This window comes from Urtica dioica, chromosome 4 (genome assembly GCF_054948205.1).
Source record: "Urtica dioica subsp. dioica isolate 48M chromosome 4, U.dioica_male_clone48M_v1_H2, whole genome shotgun sequence".
Lineage (NCBI taxonomy): Eukaryota > Viridiplantae > Streptophyta > Magnoliopsida > Rosales > Urticaceae > Urtica > Urtica dioica.
In genome coordinates, this window is record NC_142759.1 from 18,643,139 (window position 1) to 18,658,139 (window position 15,001).

Consider the following 15,001-nt stretch of genomic DNA (forward strand, 5'->3'; position numbering starts at 1 on the left):
TTTGCGCAGTCGAGATTTTTATGTCCATTTACAAAACGAATATATGTATTTGTTTTATCATGAGTTGTTTCATATATATATCCCTTCTCTATTACTCCCGGGCTAGGGTGCAAAATTCAGGTGCATTCACACACAAATATAATTATCTATTTTTTGTTTCCTTTTTATTATTTTAGAAAAAAGAAGTAAACTCAAACAGAGTATTTAAACAATAACCGCAAATCCATGTAGGCAAGGAGAAAAGGAAATAAAAGTTTGACTAGTTGACTTAACTAATAAAAACAAACTAAACCTTAATGAACACACTAACACTAATACAATCTAAAAATAGCAAAAACTCTCTATACTTCCCCTCAAGATCATATAAATCCTTGAGAGACATCTTGGAGATCAAATTCTCTAGAGCTGGAGTAGAAAACAGCTTGGTAAAGACATCAGCTAGCTGATGTTCTGATCTGGCTAGTAACAACTTGACTGATCTAGAACTGAATTGCTGGCGAACGAACTGTAGATCAATCTCGATATGTTTATTCTTCTCATGAAAATAGGGGTTTGAATCAATCTGAACTGATGTCTGATTGTCACAGAATAAAACAGCTATCATAATAGAAACAACGGATAAATCAACTAGCAGCTGTTTTAACCATAGGATTTCAGACGTGTGGCAGCTAGAGCACGATACTATGCCTCTTCCAAGCTTCGAGAACCCGTATTTTGCTTCTTAGCTTTCCATGACACCAATGAGTCGCCGAGGAAGAGTCAGAAGCCTGTAACTGATCGTCGAGAATCCACACATGTTCCCAATCGCTCGTTGGATAAGGCACGTAGCGGTGTAGAGGAAGTGCAAGGATAAAGCAATCCTCGACCTGGATGGCTTTAGACGTATCGAAGAAGATGATATGTAGCTGATAAATGACAATCATGAGGTGCAGGGACAGACTGACTAAGTTTGTGCACACTAAACGTGATGTCTAGCCGAGAAATCGTCAGGTACAGCAGACCACCAACGAGCCTCCGATAGGCTGTCATATCCTCAACGAGAGAACCATCATCCTGTTTGAGCGACTTTATGGTATCCATAGGGGTCTTCACAAGATTGGACTCCAAAAAGCCAAAGTCATCGAGCAGCTGCAACGCATATTGTATTTGAGAGACAACAATCCAAGCTTTAGATCTTGCAATCTCAAGTCCTAAAAAGTACCTGACAGGCCCAAGACTTTTCAATTTGAAAGTAGAATGTAGAGAAGTCTTAACTGCAAAAATTAGTACTAGATTAGGACGCGCAACAATAATATCATTAACATATAGCAAAATGGTAACATAATTACAACCAAACCCTTTTGTGAAAAATGAGTAGTCAGACTTGGATTGTATAAAACCATAGCTCAGCAAAAATTGTGTGAATTTCAAGTTCCATTGACGTGAAGCTTGTTTCAAGCCATAAATTGACTTATGCAATTTGCACACAGCCTTGCCTTTAGGTATCTCCCCCTGAAACTGAAGACCAAGTGGTATGTCCATGTACACTTCTTTAGTCAGTTCTTTCAAAAACGTGTTATTGACATCTAATTGTTATAGATGCCAATTTTGTGAAGCAACTAAAACTAATAAAAGCTTTAATGTGACAAGCTTTGCAACATGAGAGAAGCTGTCCAAATAGTTTAGACCTTATTGTTGAGTATAATCCTTAGCTACAAGCCGTGCCTTTCTTCTTGATAAAGAACCATCACCATGGAATTTATTCTAATAAATCCAGATGCAACCAATGGATCTTTTATCACGAGGAAGAGACATAATGGACCAAGTGTTATTTTCACTCATAGAATTTAACTCATGTTGCATTGCATCACGCCAACGAGAGTATTTTGATGCTTGGTGAAAGTATTCTTGCTCATACTGTGAAATCCCAAATTTTAAGCTTAATTAAAAGCTAAAATATTGGTTTCGAGTGACGTTAGTATTTTTTTAATAAAGTAGTAGTGAATGATTTATTTATGTGATAGTTTTTGAAGTTTTATTTTCAAATAATTGGCTACGTAGCCATCTTAAACACTAGCAATTTTTTTAGCCAACCTTTCGTTAATTCCTGTAAATAGTCATATTGCTTACGTGGCAGCTTATTAATTAAATTAGGTTTACACTTTTGCCCTTATTTAATTCGCAGATTTTTTTAATTAGGCAGTTTTTTTTTTCAAATTTTTAATCAAATAATGAAACCGAATAGGGAAGTTTTCAAATTTGAAAATTCCTGCCGTTGATGTCTAAAAATAGATTCAACAATTGTCTCGATGATTGTATAACCTGTAACAAATTAAATACAAAGACCGGATTTTTCTTATACTAGATGAATCTCAATACAAGAAGTTGTTAATAAAATATTGTTTGTGTGAAAATCGAATCCTCCTCACTCTTTCTCCTCCCTGCCTTTTATATCTTTTCTTCGTAGGTTGATCAGACCCACGTTCTGTCAGTTATCAGGTAACCGCAAAAATAACTTCCATTCAGTTATTTTGCGGTTTCTTTTGTGCTTACGTGGCCAAGTAAGCGTTATCTTGACGTCTATATTATTGTGCCAAGAAGCTTTTATTAGACTTAGTCGGCATTGAAGCTTAACTTATGCTTCATTGCGTTTCTCATGTTTAAAATACCTATGATCGGTATTTTATTTTTCTGTTCAGTGTTATTAATATTCCGATTATAACACCTGCAGATTTTGAAAGTTAATAGCCCATTTATTGTTATGTATTTGGAAGTTTTCAGCGTTGACTTTAGGTAATTAGTATCTATTTTCGTGGCAATTCATTATGGATAAAATCTGTAAATATATTCTTCATTTATTGATATTATTTTATCTTCCATATATTCATAATTTCCAGAATTTTCGTGCCCAAAATATTTCCAGAATTGTTTTCAGTTTATTTACACGAATATACTGTAAATATGCTTTGTATTTACAGTGAATATACTGTAAATATGCTTTGTATTTACAATGAATATACTGCAAATATGCTTTGTATTTACACGAATATACTGTAAATATGTTTTTTATTTACACGAACACACTATTAATGTGAGAAACAACAAAAAAAAAATTGTTCTTTCCGGAGTCCATGATTCCGATCGGGACCTTTGGACGCAGATCGCGGAGAGGAGGACGAAGTGAGAGGCGCCGGAGTTTTTCCTGGCGACGAGGCTGTTCTTCGTGGCAGATCGCGGAGAGGAGGACGAAGTGAGAGGCGTCGGAGTTTTTCCCGACGACGAGGCTGTTTTTCATGGCAGATCTGCCTCTCAGCGTGGAACGTCGAGAATGTTGGAATTGATCTAGGGTTTAAGAAAAAGTTTAACGCTTCAGTAAGCGGTGGAATTTTAAAAATTTTCTTTTGATAAGTAAAACGTTTTTACTAACCTAGACAAAGAGCAAGCACATGTAAATAAAAACTAATATGAGCATTAAAGATTACTAACCTTTTTAGAAGCTTGAACGTTCAGAAGCTTTTGGAAAAGGTTGCAACGTTCGTCTCCCCTCGCAGCACGTCTCTCTTCCTTCCTCGGTAACTCGAGCAACCACGAAAGTTTCTATCACTAAATACTCGAGAGAAAAAAGGAATTAGTGTGTGGGCACTTTTTTACACTACGACTCAAGAACAAGTCTTAGAGTTGAAGAGCTAAAATGCTAGGTCAAATGAGGACCTAGGTGCCAAAACAAAAACGAAAAGAACTTAGAGAGAGAAGGGGAGAGGGGCGGCCAAGCTAGAGAGAGAAGCTCTCAATATCTAAAACTTGGGATGAAGAAAATGTGAAGAATAAGGCTCCTATTTATAGGAGAGGTCTCAACTTTAATAAGGTAGTTTCCTCTTCTATATAATATCACATATTCATGAGCAAATATTGCTCATTACCCTCTTATTCCACACGGCCAAGACTTGCCAAGCAAGTCCTTGGATTTGTTTCCTCTTTTATTTGCTTCTCCCTTTACCCACTTGGCGGATTTCCCCTTATTCCTCTTAGAGGAAATTTGTTTCCTCTTTTATTTATAGGAGAGGTCTCAACTTTAATAAGGTAGTTTCCTCTTCTATATAATATCACATATTCATGAGCAAATATTGCTCATTACCCTCTTATTCCACACGGCCAAGACTTGCCAAGCAAGTCCTTGGATTTGTTTCCTCTTTTATTTGCTTCTCCCTTTACCCACTTGGCGGATTTCCCCTTATTCCTCTTAGAGGAAATTTGTTTCCTCTTTTTCTTTTGGCAAGTATCTTGATACATTCATGCACAAAATATTCTCTCTTTTCCTTTGGGTAGTAGGCGCCTAACATGCTCTAGAAAGGCCCTCTAGAAGCTTTTCCATTTGTTCATGACAACATGAAAAATGCCCATTAAGAATTTTCAATAAAATTCTTATGAAATGAAATTAATCCACAAGGCCCAATAAAACTAATATTGGCTGAGTGATACATGTCATCAAATGACCATGTCAAAATTTATTGACATCATTTTCATCCTATGTCTCAAAAGACAAAATACCCTTTTGACAATTTTCGCAAAACTTGTCTCGTTCTTGTTTTGACTTAGCTTCTAGTTTAACTATTCCTACTCGATGTGATTCGTGACAGTGACCTCATGGATCCAAATGAACAAAGCTTGAGCTAAATACTTGGACTCAAAAGTTCACAAACCTTTTCCAAGTTTAGCTTAATGTCAACTGACTCCACTAAAGAGTTGACACTGAAAATCTCTCGGTTCAAATGAATTTATTTTCTACTCAAGAATTCAACCTAATTGTAATGAGTGGATCCACAGAATATTATCAGTGTTTATCCTTCATGAATATCATCAGCTAGTCGGGATTTACAAAATTACCATTTTACCCTTCTAGCTGTTATTTCCTCAACTCCTTTGTCGCTTGTGAATAAGTTAGAAACAATATATTGACGAGGAGCTAACAAGTCACATTGTTTCATCCAAAAGAGTCAAGACTCAATTTGGACACTGGCCAGTTCATTTATTCACATTCTAAGGAACAGAGCATGATGTGATATACATTGCATTTCAGCAATCTTGTACATGAATTCCATATCTATGAGAACTTCACAAAGTTACTCATGACATTCTCACAACTTAGTATTTCACCAATAGGCCCTATTCAGAATCACATAGTGAGTCCGAACTCTGACTTTCTCAAATGAGAATACGTAAGCTGTGAAATGGCATGTCTCATTTCAGGATTAAGGTAAGCACGATGCAATTCATACGTAGTGACTTCGAGACGTAAGAGGTTAAATGGTTTGTTCTTATTTTTGCTTATGTTTTGTGAGTTATAGTTATTCTTGCTGAGCATTAGCTCATACTATGTATATCCGTCCGTGTTGTAGGTAAACAATATTTGAACAAATGAGAAAGGTGGACCAACGGCGACGATAGTGAGAGGGTTGGATTATGGTTGCCATTCACGAAAATAAAAGACTTCCGCTTAGCTTTCAGTTTTAAATAATCAAATCAAAGGTTTGATTTATATCGTTTTGAGTTACGTATTTTAAGATTCTTTCAATTTCGAAAAAGGTTACGATTTTATTTATGGGGTTATCTAAAATCGTATTTTGAGTTTAAATTCTTGTTTATGCAATTGCTACGTTTGAGTTACTTATTTTATCGAGTTATAAATTAAGCGTTTTATTCTTAACTTGTGAGTTTTCAAATTTGCATCTCAAGTTATGTTTAAAAAAAATTATCTCAATTTTTCTAAAGAAAGTTTAAAAGTAAGATAAGTAAGACGGTCCGGAAAGCAGGGTCTTCACACATAATCCACTGATACAGCTAATGCAAAAGACTTATATGAATATGATAAATTCTCATTGGTCAAAATTTTTGACAAATCATGTAGAGAAGTGTGATTGATCATTGATTTGCTCACAAAGGCACAATGAAAAGCTTTTAGATATGTAGGAGTTTCCACTTCCCTTTTGGATCGTCTCACAGAAGGATCATCACTGTCATTATGACTATGATCATGTGACTGAGTTGGAACCTGCTCAGATGGTTCACTTTGTTCATCAATCTGAATTTATTCATGTATATCATTATGATGATCCTTAGTCTGAACTGGCGCATCTGTAAAGACATCCTCAGATGTCATAATGTTTGAGTTAGTAATAGTAGGCAAAACAAAACACTACCAGAAATTTGGCCTCTAACTACTGCCGAATGCCGTAGTCATTTTAAATCGACTACAGTTTACTGACTGTCATCTATTGCACTGGAGTCTTATCTCTTTGATTATGACTCCAGTTTTTGGCCGTAGTGTATATGTTTTATAAGACTGTAGTTAAAATATATAACTACATTTATTAGATGTAGTCTTACTAGTCTCATCTATAAATACTACACCGTTATGATGTAGTTATATATAACTCAATTACATAAGAAAAAAACACTACAGTTTTAACAAGTAGTCTTAATTGATTTAATTAGACAGACTACGGCATTTTTGTGTCATCTATTGCATTGGAGTCTTATCTCTTTGCCTATGAGTCCATTCTTTTATGTTGAAGACTACATTTTTATAATGTAGTTGTTCAAGTTGAGAGTCAATAAACACTACATCTTTAAAAAGTAGTTATAATTAATTGAGTTAGACAGACTACTGTGTTTTTGTGGCATCTATTGCACTGGAGTCTTATCTCTTTGCCTATGACTCCAGTTTTTTCTCTTGAAGACTACATTTTTTAACTGTAGTTTATATCCATGAAATTCTATTTTAACAATATGGACTACATCTTATTTATGTAGAGCAATTTTTTTAATAAAAATATATATTTAAATAAATATTTATACTAAATTACATTTATAATAAACGAATATCCAAAAAATACCTAACAATAATATCAAAAAATCTCATATTTCATTAAATCAATCATAAATATCATTTACATTTACATGCATAAATTTGGCATTACAAATATTTGGAAAAGATAAATTACTTACAATTTGTTTATGACACTACAAGCAAAGTTTTTTTTTTTTTTTTTTTTTGAAGGAGACGCTACAAGAAAAGTTAATATAGTGAACCCATTGAACCTACAGGCAAGGGAAAAACACACACCAAAATCACACAAAATCATAAACACCTGAGACATAAGAAAAAGCCACACCTTGTACTAACACCCTGAGACATTGTTTAGCTTTGAACCTAACACTAATTAGACACTAACACTAATATTTCACACACACATGATCAAATCAGACTTACCTAACGTAACACACACAGAGACTAGGACAGACACTAAGTACTTACAATTTTTCATAGACCCACTGTGGATAGAAAAATAGTTCAAAACACTACCAAGCTTGACTAAGCTCATTTGGACTTGTGATTTAAAGGAATGGGTTAAATATTTATTTTTTGTAATGAAACTGAAACAATAAGACCTAATATGAAATAATATTGGCAGTGGATATATCATACAAAGATTCTGAAAAATTCAACGATCATCACAAATCAAGCATCAATTCAGCACCAATAATCAAGAACCCTTTACCCACAAAAACCCCAAATTCATGAAACCTAACTCAAGAGAATCACAATCAAACCAAACAAAGGAACGCGAGAAACAAGAACGACGTGAATCATAAACATCTCCATCAAATTTATCCTCAAACCATTCAATTTCCGAAATCAAGCGGAATCAAAAGGAAGCCCTAATTCACGATTAGAAGAGGAGAAAATTACCTCAGAAACTCGTGAATAACTGGCGAGAATCCACTTACAGCTCTTTTGCCGTACATCTTCTTATGAGATAAACAAACTTCGATGACTCTCTTCTAATTCTGATCCTGTTCTTTCTCTTTCTCTCAGCCTCTCTCCCTCTTTTCTTTCTCAACGTATTTCAATCTCATGCCCAATCTCTGTCTCGCTGATTCTATCTTGATCAAAACGCACTCTGAAGCTCATAACACAAGGGCATCAAAAGAAAAGGGAAAGAAAACTGGTAAATGACAGTCACTAAAGTCTTGTCAACATTCTACTTCGAAGACAAACTCGCGAATACGAGCCATGTACATTAACTAATATGTTAATAATATGTTCCATTAACACAAATAAAACAGACGGTCGAATAGGAAAAAAACCATCAACCAATCCATATCAGACATTATAGAGTTACTGGATTGCACTACTGAAATGTTACCTGTCAAGAGTACCACTAATTACAAAAGTCAAATTCGCTAAACAATCCGAAGCACCTTGAGGAACTTCCTGAAATGAGCAGAAATGAATACAGATAAATATAGCACGTTATTTGAGACGGAATTTAAAAAAAAAACACAAAGTGGCAATCGCAGAATATAATAATGTCTTAACCTTTTGCCCTTTGTTTGGAGGATCTTTTCGTTCTCCAAAATTCATAAATCCACCACCACCACCACCACCACCACCACCTCTTCCCATTCCTCTTCCGGCCACCGGTGCCGCCGAACCGCCTCTTCCACCGCGTCCCCTTCCACCGGATTTGGGGGACTCTACTGCGTCTTTCATATCTCCATCATCACTTTCATCGTTATCTTGAGCTTTCTGCCCAGTTCCCCGGCCCAACGCACTCTTCACCTTCTTTCCCGGGGTAGCAGAAACCGTGCTTTTCTTGGCTTTCGGTAAAAGAAAGTCGTCGTCATCATCATCGTCCTCGATTTTGAGAGCCCGTTTAGCCAGTGAAGGTTTCAGTGACTTGTCGGGTTCATCTCGACCTTTTCTTTTAGCCGGAAGCTCAACCGTCTCTTTTTCATCCTTGACCTTTTCTTTGGAGAAGTATTTACTAGACTTTCTTCTGCTTGAAGCTTCTTCGCTCCCTCCCGCCTAATCACAATTACAGAAGAAGGAAAAAAATAACAAATAAATAACATGATATGATATAATCGGTTCTTGGAAACTAAGTTACATGTGTTCTGAATTTGACACTCGACACAGAACTCACCCTAGGACTAAGGTGCATTGTAGATATTCTGTTTTACGAACAGTGAAGCTAATTGCAAAATCCTTCGTTGAAAACATCACATTCATGTACCAAAACAACATCGAAAAATTCTGTCTGAAGATATTCAAGGGTATTATTAGCTTCTAACTTCCATTGTAGAATGAGCAAAACCGGATGAGTACCAGTCAAAACAAAACATTCTATTTTTTCTGTCACCCAGAAAAGAAACAGTATCCAAAAAAAAAAAAAAACTTGCTGCCTTAAACACAAAACAAAACAAAAAACAAAAACAAAAAAAATCAACCCCAAAACAAAACACTTGACAAAAACGTCCCATCTATGATCTCAAAAGCAATATCAACCAAGAACAAAACTTACAGCCTTTTCGGGGTTTGAAGAAGTTTGTGTTGACTTTGCCGGCTTTGGGGCACCATTGCCATTTGCTTCATTACGATGCAGGACACCGAAATCAGCCAGACGGAGAGAAAGTTCTATAGAGCAAAATTAAAATCAGAATAGATACATCGCATAGTACTATACAAGAGAACAGTATCTGAGCGAGAATTGCCCGATGGCGTATGGCATAATCTCATGTTTAGTGGAACTAAAAAGCATCAAAAGGGCAGATAGTATAAATAATGATTATTCAGTGCGATTAAAGTCAAATAAACAAATCCAGATATAAAACAAATGTACTTGGTAACGATTTAGATGCTGATCAAAATAACTTACAAATACATCCTTCGAAGTTCTACTACCAAAATAACTCTACTACCAAAATAAATTTCTACTAGCCATCTCATATAGATCTGTTCTTTTTTCATACCTTTCAACACTCAAAAACATTAAATACCTTGTCGAGGCCAACGGGACCGAGAGACGATTTGACGATGTTTGCAACGGATTGACAAGCCATAACTGTACGCATACATGGAATAAACTCAGTCCATTTCTTCAATATAATCACACAAATTCATCATTAAATAACCATGTATACATATATACATATATATATATATATATATATATATAGAGAGAGAGAGAGAGAGAGGTTTGTACCATTTTCGGTGTGAACGTCCTGGATGTGACAATTCTGTGATTTACTATAACTAATGAGATGCACAAACAAATCTTATTTCCGCCATATTTTAATTAAAGCCTAAATTATCGATCCAAAGCAGCATAAATTTATTATGTATATAAAGAATGAAAAAACACCTAACACAGCTATATATTTACACATGTGCTTTAGCTTTACTAATATAATTCACAATGTCGTTTCTTATTACATGATATCTACAACATTCTGTGAGTGAAAACAAGAAACATGGCAGCATCTTTTTCTTGAAATTGGAAAGGATGACAACAAAGTACAAAACCAAATTACAAAACTGAAATATCAGAATAATGGTAGCACAAATATGCAGATCTTTTTAACTTGTACAGGGATAAAATACCCTACAGGACAGAATAAAGCCGAAATACCTTAGGCAGATGATGTGCCGGTGGCTGTGGAACAAACATTGAAGTTTGCTGAGAGACTTTAGGAACAAATCCTGACTGAGAGCTCTGAGCAGCATAATTTGTCTGAGTGGCCGGTGTAGCGTTAAGGCATAAAAATGAAGTTGGGAATTTACCAGAGGTGATCCAATCGCAGCGTTAAGGCTGGCCAAGAATCTTCGACGCCATAGCCTGACATATCAACAACGCCATAGCCTGACATACTAGACCCTGAGCCTCGAGACCCTCTCAAAATGGCAAGTGGGTCCGATCCATCTATCTTGCTCGCCGCAAAACCTAATATTCAAATTCGGATTTCTTCAAAGACTAAAGCAGAGAATGCAAAATTGGTGACAAATCAAATTGGATTTCGACGGAACAGTGAATTTGAAACGAGATTATAGAAGTGAGAGAGAAGAAGAAGTGCGAGAATGCGATAAGCTTACCTCCGTGAGTCGGGGATGGACTTCTGTGAAGAAGTAGCGAGAGGAAAGAAATTAGGTTTGAATCTTTCAGAAAAAAATGTCTCGAGCGATAGAGAGTGTAGCGACGGGAAAGAAGAAGCGCGGCGCCGGAGTTTCCTCGGAGAAGCAACGAGACTAAGAGAATCAGTCCTAAAATCTAGGGTTTATGTTGATTTGAAGATTCGATGGCAAATTTGGAGATCTTTGTATTTCTAGGTTAAGATTTAATGGAGTGAGTGGGGTATTTGAGAGGGGGGAGGTCGGATGTGATAAACTAGGGCTAGTATTATACGATGAGAGAAGAGACAGAAAGAGAGATTGTGATATACGAAGATGAGATAGTCTATTTCGGTCAACTTTCATCTACCGCCCAAATGAAATCTTAGTGGGGTTTCACGGCGATGAAGAAGGAGAAGAACAAGTACGGAGATATAGAGACGAGGATGGTGTTTCAAACATAGAGAAAGATGAGATATACAAGATGAAAGAGAGAAAGTGTATTTTCTTATACATAGTCAATTTGCGTTTCAAAAAAAAGAATTATACATAGTCAATTTCATCCATTTTCATCTACCGCTCAAACAAATTTTTTGTGGGAAATTTCCCACCCACACTCAAATAGTAAAATTTTGTTAATTTTTTATATTTTAAGTATTACAACTTCTTTTTTACTTTTGACTGTAGTGTAAATGTGCCAAAATTTTGTGGGAAATTTCCCTCCGTTTAAAAATGATGAAATTTTGATCATTTTTAATTTTTTGAGTATTACCACTACTTTTTTATATTAGTTGTAGAGAAAAATAGATCATTATCTACAGCTTTATATTCGACTGGAGTCTAATATAGACCTAAAAAAAGGTGACCGTAGTCTGTATTCAAAGACTCCATTAAAAGGCTAAACTGGAGTTAAAAAATAAAAAAAAACTGTAGTTGTATCCCATATTTCTGGTAGTGAAATTAGAAAAATCATCAACATGAAAGTTAGCACCATTGATAGTATGAAAAAAAAGATATATAGTCTCATGGAACATCACATCTCGATATAGAAAGACTTCATAAGTGTCTAAATCTAGGAATTTGTAACCTTTTACCCCAGGAAGTATTCCGATGAAGACACATATTTGAGCATACGGTTGAAACTTGTTTCTATGTGCCCTTAGAGTTGAAACATAGGATAAACAGCCAAATTTTATGAGATAACTATAATCAAAATCTCTTTGTGTGAGGATGGCATAAGGAGATCAGTTATGAAGACTAGAAGCAGGTGTCCGATTAATGAGAAAAGTAGCTGTCAATACACACTTTGACCAATACTTTAAGGGAATTTTAGATTGAAAGAATAAAGCTCTAGCGACATTAAGAATATGCTAATGTTTTTGTTCCACCATAAAATTTTGTTTTGGTATTTCAATGCAGTAGAATTGGCATAGACTTTTTTTCTTAGAAAATAATTTTGCAAAGACCAATTTTTTTTGCATTTTCGTATCTAAAAGCCTGGATATTCTTAGACAATTAATTTTCTATAATATCTATAAAGTGTGGAATGATTTGATGCACATCTGATTTGTGTTTCATCAAGAAAATCCAAAATAAAATGTGAAGAATAATCCAATAAGGTTAGAAAAAATCTTTAGCCATTATAGGAAGTCAAATGAAAAGGGCCATAGACATCTCAATGTATTAAATCCAAAAGATTATCACTTAGGTTATTATGTGCAATGAATGGAAGCCTATGTAGTTTTGCCAAAGGACAAATGCAACATGGTTCATTCTTATTGCTAGAACGAAATCTAAAACATTTTTCAGTAATTTAATCGTTTATACAGACAAAATTTATGCAGCCTTCATTCCTCAACGAGTACAGTCCTTCTTGTATACTAGCCCTGCCGATCATCTTCAAAGAACGATTGTCCTGAATCACACAAAAATCATATGTGAATGTAACATTGACTAATTAATCTTTTGTCAAAGAATACTGATAGAGATTAAGTTGAATTTGAAGGTTGGTGCAAACAAAACATTTTTCAATATGAAAGATTAACTGATCATAATTTCACTATAATGATAAACTAGAATAGTGGAGTGATAAGGTAATTTGATAAAAGAGTTGAACAAAGGTTTCAAGTCAAGAAAAAGGATTTTTGGTTGCATGCATAATGAGAAAGTCCCACATTAACTGAAAATGTATCCTTTATGGTCTTTATAAAGGTCATGGGTTACTCCTCCTATTGCCAAATGGTTTTAAGATAGAACCCGATGATACTTTAATATGGTATCATAGCTCTAAATCCGCGCATGAGCAACATGATCAACTAGGTCAAAGATTCCAATTCGTAATCCTCTGATTCCGGTTTCTGAGTAAATCTCTTGCTTCTCTTCTTCGATTCGATGTCATCAATAAAAGGAAAGAAATCAGAAGTCTTTGTTGTTGGAGACACAAGCTTAGGAGGAGATTCGCGAAAATCAATCATCGATGATCCACATAATCCTTATCACATCCACCATTCTGACAATCCAGGTGCAATTCTGGTGTCTCAGACTCTCAACGACGACAACTATCCGACGTGGAGCCGATAGATGGAAATGGTGATCGCAGTAAAGAACAGAGAGAGTTCATCATGGATCGATCCAAAGGTTGCCTAAAACGGACGTACAGCTCACATAGGAGTGGAATCGCAACAACAACAAAATGGTAATTTCTTAGATCTTAAGCTCAGTCTCCAAAGAAATTGCCTCTTCCATTTTTTTAAGTGATTATGCCGAGCTCGTATGGAATGACCTAAAGGAACAATTTCAACAAACGAATCCCCCAAGAATCTTCCAACTCCGACGAGAATTAGCCAATCTCACTCAAGATCAAGCTGTGATTCCGACGTACTTCACCAAACTGAAGGCAATTTGGGAACAACTAATCGATTTCCGTCCATCGTGCTCCTGCGATTGCAAGTGTGGAGGTCAAAAGGAATCGGAAGAGTTCTTTCAAGAATAATAAGTGATGGCATTTCTCATGGGATTGAACGAATACTACAAGTAGACGAGAGGCCAAGTCCTTCTGATGGATCATTTTCCTACGATCAACAAGGTTTTTGCTCTCGTCGCTCAAGAGGAAAAACAGCGATCGGTGAGCGATGAAATTGGATCCAACGAAACCAATACATCCATGGCGATGGCGGTCAAAGATGATACACGCAAAGGAAGTTCAATAACAAGAAAGACAAGCCGTTCTGCTCGCACTGCAAGATGCTAGGGCACACAACTGGAACGTGAAGTTTGTAGAAACGAGTGGCCCAACATCGAGAATGAGTTTGGCTATGATACCATAATCCAGAAGATAACACGAGAGCGGAGAAGAAGAAGAGAAAGAAAAGACAAATTGTATTGATTGATTGAGTTTTAAAACAAACTCAAACAGAGTATTTAAACAATAAACGCAAAGCCAAATAGGCAAGAGACAAAAAGAAATAAAAGTTTGACTACTTGACGTAATAATAAAAAGAAATTAAACCTTGATGAACACGCTAACACTAGTACAATCTAAACGAAACCAAGGGGCCGTTTGGTTTAGTTTTCTAAATTCGTTTTCTGTTTTTAAATTCTGTTTTCTGATTCTAATTTTTAAATTTAAAAAACAGATTTAGAATTACGTTTCAGAATATTTTAAATGTTGTTTGATTATGTTTTCCATTCAATTGTATAGAGATAAAACAGAAAACAACTTTTCATTGTTTTCTGTTTTCTAAACAAATTTCAAAGAAAACAGAAACATGATTCTAAATCTGTTTTCTGAATTTATAACCAAACAGTTTTTCTAAAACACTGTTTTCTAGAATTTAGAATCAGAAAACAGAAAACAAAAATAGAAAAGTTAATCAAACAGGGGCCAAAACTCTCTATACTTTTCCCTTAATTTCCATAACTTCTAAGCACAACTTAATTTTTTGATTTTTTTTTTTAGTTATATTTTCACTTTTACTCGCACTTTATGGGTTGGAAATGGAGTCTAACTACTTGAAAACTCTGACATCGAATGAGTTGGTCTGCTCAACCAAGCCACATTACACTTAAAAAGAA